The sequence below is a fragment of the Chiloscyllium punctatum genome, unplaced genomic scaffold (genome assembly GCF_047496795.1).
Source record: "Chiloscyllium punctatum isolate Juve2018m unplaced genomic scaffold, sChiPun1.3 scaffold_1815, whole genome shotgun sequence".
Taxonomy (NCBI): Eukaryota; Metazoa; Chordata; class Chondrichthyes; order Orectolobiformes; family Hemiscylliidae; genus Chiloscyllium; species Chiloscyllium punctatum.
Window position 1 is genome coordinate 9,454 of NW_027311548.1, and position 5,658 is coordinate 15,111.

General features: G+C 38.6%; 1 non-coding gene across 1 annotated transcript; it reads left to right on the top strand.

Annotated features, from left to right (window-relative positions):
• The first annotated feature begins 5,146 nt into the window (after positions 1-5,146).
• Positions 5,147-5,337, top strand: LOC140475576 (U2 spliceosomal RNA). Its single transcript, XR_011960093.1, has one exon. It is a non-coding gene; the product is annotated as a U2 spliceosomal RNA (small nuclear RNA).
• Positions 5,338-5,658: the final 321 nt, after the last annotated feature.

A 5,658-nucleotide genomic window follows, 5' to 3' on the forward strand; every position in this document is an offset into this window, starting at 1 on the left:
ATTTTGGATTAAATTGATAGGTGAGTGCTAAAGATACTACTTAAAGTCAACAAAATCTTTAAGTTTAGCAAGGTACTTTGAAGCCATCATGCATGAAGTGAGATACGTGAGTGAGAGAGAGAGAGACAGAGAAATTAATGTTCAAATGAAAACACGCTAATAGTTTCACAGCATATCAATCTTACATTCACTATGAAAAGGTGAATGGAAAATAAAAACAAATTCCTGACAATTCATGAATGACTAATAATTAGAACTTTAATTTGATCAATGCACATACCAGTATTTAGATGAATTGCAATGTTTAGTTACAAATGTAGGTGATCAGCTGACCAATGAATAAAATGAAGTTGCATTTGGTTATTTTGCTGAAGAGGAATTTCGACTGTTAATATTTTCCTTTTTATAATTTCCGAACTGCTCTGACACATCTCCGCTGAAGGTGGAAATTGAAATCATTCCTCCTGATGTTGTCATAGAGAAACTGTCAGAGCTCCACAAAAACCCGTCATAATGTTACCATCCGGGAAGGGCAAGTGTATAGTCATATATTTACGGCGGCAACTCAAATGAAAATTAATCAGATGTTTCTTGTAATTATTTGAATGGGAATTAATTGCGTATGTCCTGTGTGTAATGAACTGACAAACCGAATTAGTAATTTACAGTAATGATGTAACAAAGCAATAATGACTTTAATTAAATATGAATCTCGTGATTATTCATGATAAGAAAAAACCGAATCATTTGATCAGTGTACACTGATGAACGAAACTTAATCAATCAAATAGTTCTATATGTTCAATGCTTTTTATCACAGAATGAAAAGAAAATTAATATGCATTTGCAACATAAATGATTAGGAAAATAAATGAGAATTTTAAATGATTTTGTTCCATGAAAAGTGATTAACTTGTATTGTGTTTATAGATACAGTAAATGTTAACATTGAAGTTAAACATAATTAAATCAATTCAACTGTTTCCACGGTCAAAATAAAAATTGATATTCACAATGCCCACTGCAAAATCTTTACTGTATTTAATTTATGAGCCATAATTTCGTAGTAATACTTTGAACTATATTGAACAATGATTAGATAATAGCAACAATTGAATTGCCAAAATAATATCATTTCATTTAAGAATACTGAGAAATTTCAGTTAATTATTTCACTGAGCAATGTGGAGAAACGACCTGGAGTCATTCTAATGAAAAGTAATTACAGTTCTCTGAACGCTTCAGGCTGAGATTACCACGATCATTCAAATGAGCAATTATCAGATATTTACAATGAGGCATCGAATGGGAAGTCATTGGTTCCATTATGGGATCGTTCACCTAAACAGTAAATTGATTTTTAAGTTGGAGTGTTCGTTCGAAGAAACAATTGATGGAATTAAAATGCGAATCGCACTATATTTGTTAGAAAGACTAACTCCAATAACTGTGCAAACTACTGTCATGGCAGTGACTGGAAAATTACGTTGTAATCTAAAAAAAAGATTCAATATTTTAAAAGCACTTTGTTGTGATGATGATTGGGTATTCATTTAGTTCAGTAAACTGAAAAATATAATATGGTAGCGAGCTTTATGATTCACAAAAATGAGCCATTCAGTGATTATTCAGCAGAATTGCTTTTGTTTCAAAAATGCAGGATTACAAGAATTACATGTTTCCATCCATTGGTTTGCTTATTGAGATGTAGCTTTAATTTACAACTTTTTGTTCATGGCCAATGTTTAGACATTCATGTCAGACGTATGAAATAAATAAGTAGATAGTGAAAGTGCACATTGCAGTGAACATAAGATACAGGGATCTTCCATAATTTTGTGATTATTGCACATCGACAAATAACTCGAGAGTAAAAAATAATTAGAAATCGACATGGAAAGCAGTTTTTTTTCTTATAAGAAATTGAAAGAAATCCTTATGCATTGCACATGGTTTGAAAACACATCAGTCACCAAAACACCAAGGTCATAAAAATCATCGGTTTAAGACAATAAGACCCGTAATGAAGAGTATTGTGCTCAATGGTATTTAGAGGACCTTGAACATCTTCATGTCGTTCTTGCAGAGAAAACTCTTTCATTCAACAGTTCTAATTGAGCACAAACAGCCAAGTTTCTGGTATTGAGATGGGGTATGTCAGGTTTCAGGAGTGGCAGGTTTATGGGGTATGTCAGGTTTATGGGTGGCACGGTGGCACAGTGGTTAGCACTGCTGCCTCACAGCGCCAGAGACCTGGGTTCAATTCCTGCCACAGGCAACTCTCTGTGTGGAGTTTGCACATTCTCCCCGTGTCTGCGTGGGTTTCCTCCGGGTGTTCCGGTTTCCTCCCACACTGCAAAGATGTGCAGTTCAGGTGAAGTGGCCATGCTAAATTGCCTTATTATTAGGTAAGGGGTAGATGTAGGGGTATGGGTGGGTTTGCTCTTCGGCGGGGCGGTGTGGACTTGTTGGGTCAGTTTCCACACTGTAAGTAATCTAATCTAAAAAGAGATTGATTGTGTTCAGACACTCTCTAGTCCGAGGCACAGACGGACGTTTCTGTGGCCAGCAACAAAAAATCATAATTATGTGTTGCCTCCCTGGTGCAGGATCAAGGATGTCTCCGAGAGGGTGCAGAATATTCTCTCAGGGGAGAGGGATCAGCAGGAGGTCATTGTACACATTGGAACAATAGGAAGGAAAAAGGATGATTTTCTGAAGGGAGAAAATAGAGTGTTAGACAGGAATTTAAAAAGGAGGTCTTCGAGAGTAATAATATCTGGATTACTCACGGTGTTACAAGCTAGTGAGGACAGGAATAGGAGGATAGAGCAGATGAATGCATGGCTGAGCAGCTGGTATAGATGGCAACCAGTTTCTAGTGGAGTGCCACAGTCCTGGGACAACATATTAATAATGACTTGGGTGAGGGAAGTGAATGTACTGTCACCAAGTTTGTAAATCAGTAGGAAGGCAAGTGGGCAGAACATTCTAGATAGGTTAAATGTGTGGGTGAAAACTTGGCATGTGGAATATAAGGAGGAGAAAGTCAGGAAAAATGGAAGAGTTTAATATTATTTAAATGGAGAAATACTGCAGATAGCTACAGAACAGAGGGATTTGGAATTCCACATCTGTGAATCAGAAAAAGCTGACATTGGAGTTCAGTGAGTAATAGAGAAGGTAAATGGAATGGTGGAACCAAAATCTGCAATTGCTGGAAAAACGCAGTACTGAAGAAGAGTCATTGGACCCAAAATATTAACTCTGTTTTCTCTCCACAAATGCTGCCAGACTTGCTGAGTTACTCAGTCAATTTCTGAATTTGTTTCTGATTTCCAGCAATCACAGTTCTTTGGATGTATTTTTTAACACATTGCTGGTTTTTATTTCAACGGGAATACAGTACAGCCTTCATCCTTTCAAAAGAGTCTCACAATCTGCTAAGCAGACCACTTTTTGCTTGTTTAGTTGACAAACTTGTTAAAGGCAAGATATCCAGCGAAAATTATGCACAAATTTCCAGTAAGCTCACACATTCCTGAACATTTACCAATTTGTCATTTAGTTTTAGGAAAAAATGAATTCTATTAAAGTCTTCACTTTTGCTGTCCTTGGCAATATCTGTGAATATGTGTGTGTGACTGCCTGCTTGTGCATGTTTGTTTGGGATATGTGTGTCTTTGTGTGTGTGTATGGGTGTCTGTCTGTGTATATGTATGTGTTTCTGAGTGTCTCAATATAGCGATAGGAGGTATATTTAGTAAGTTTGCAAATTATACCAAAATTGGAGGTGTCCTTCGAAGTGGAAATAATTGTCAGTTTGGAAGGTGTTGTCGAAGGATTTTTGGGAAACGTTTGCAGTGCACCTTGATTCAACTCAGCATCGGTGGTGGATGGAGTAGATGTTTGTAAGGCGGGTACAATTACAACACTTGAAAAGCATCTGGATTCAGATGCTGATAACTGGGACTAGGTTTATCCAAGTTATCTGATGGATGCCAGCCACTTAAACAAAGTGTCTATTTCCGTGCTGTACAACTCCACGACTCTGTGAATCTTGATTTGCAATTCTAATGTAGCAAATTGCAATTCGAGTATTTGGAGTCAAAGCCAAATCACTTGTTGCTGATTCACTCGATCGAACTTCAGGTCCACCATGGTTCTGTTAATTTCAATTGACGGGGTTGGCAGAGTTTAATGGTTTGGAGATCAGAGTTGACATAATACAAGATGGATGGATTAGTCTAAGGATTTCCGTTCAGAACAGTCGCCTAATATTTCCAGGCAGTGATAGTACTCGATCAGAATTAGAACCCGTTTCAATTGTTTGCCTTGATTTGCCTTGTGGAGAGGCAGGAATTGTTACCATTAACAGCTCAGTTTGTTTATACCAGAGAATGGAACAGCACAAACTCCAGGCAATTGCATATATCAAGTTAAAAATCACACAACACCAGGTTATAGTCCAACAGAATTAAACCTGTTGGACTATAACCTGGTGTTGTGTGATTTTTAACTTTGTACACCCCAGTCCAACACCAGCATCTCCAAATCATGGCATAGATACATGATGGCGGGGAGTTGAGGTTAATTATTTTTGAACGAATGTCACATTTCATCAAGGTAAGGAGGTAAATCCCTACCATCTTCATTCAGTAGTTACTATTGGCTGTGCACTGCCTGAGGGGCCACTGGAGCCGGATTCAATCATCGGGAAAAGCATGGTGAGTGGGACTAGGGAAGGAGCCCATACAGAGTGACAGCTGACGCAGACAATGAGAGGCTGCAGTACATCCCTCTGTGCTGCACCATTCCCTGTGTCCAGCTCTGTTCCAGTGGGTTGCTGCAATCTCATTGATACTCTGTCAGAGACACACTACCGGCTTGTTAGTGACGTACACTCGGCCCCAGCGTAGCTGATTGGTACATTGCTGGTCATCTACATTCACTATCAAACTGTTTCATAGAAAAGATTAAATGAATTCACCTGGACAAACGGATCGTTTACTCTGGTCAGAAGATCTGGAAATGACTAGGCAGCAATGAAACTGTCAGCCGTGAGCTATAGGTCTTTGTTCACAGTCAGGCTGATGGTAAATGTAGGAAGCGGCTGGGTCCTAAGGTAGTCAGGGAGACGACAAGTATCGCTTCTCAGCCTTTTGGCTAAGATCATGTGTAGTTCTGTTCTTGTCAGTTTTAATATCTGATAAGTCCCTGATTTAGGGACTGAATATTAATCTGATTTTTGCAGGACGAAGTTGTGTCAGGAGCTTGCTCCGATAACTTCACGCATCATCCCAGTATTGCAGTGTTTCGGGGAATGGTGCACGTCCCCACTAAAAAAGGCGAACAGTAGATTTATTTTTTATATGTTGTATTCTTTATGATCCGAATGCGGAAAGCTTTCGGTTAGTCAAGTCAGACTTGCCTTCGTGCTAATCAGCTTGTTCTACCATCCGATTCGTTTGAGTCTTTCTGCGTGTTATGTTCAGCACTCACTCTTAATGTTGTCACTTCATCCCCGGTACATGCTGCCTCTTCCCACCAACTCCAATTCCCAACAACAGAAGTTTTACAAAGTTACCCACCAGCTCTACCTAATGGCAAACGGCATTTCAGAAAACAAAAGGGAGAACATGAAGCTATTGAAGTAAT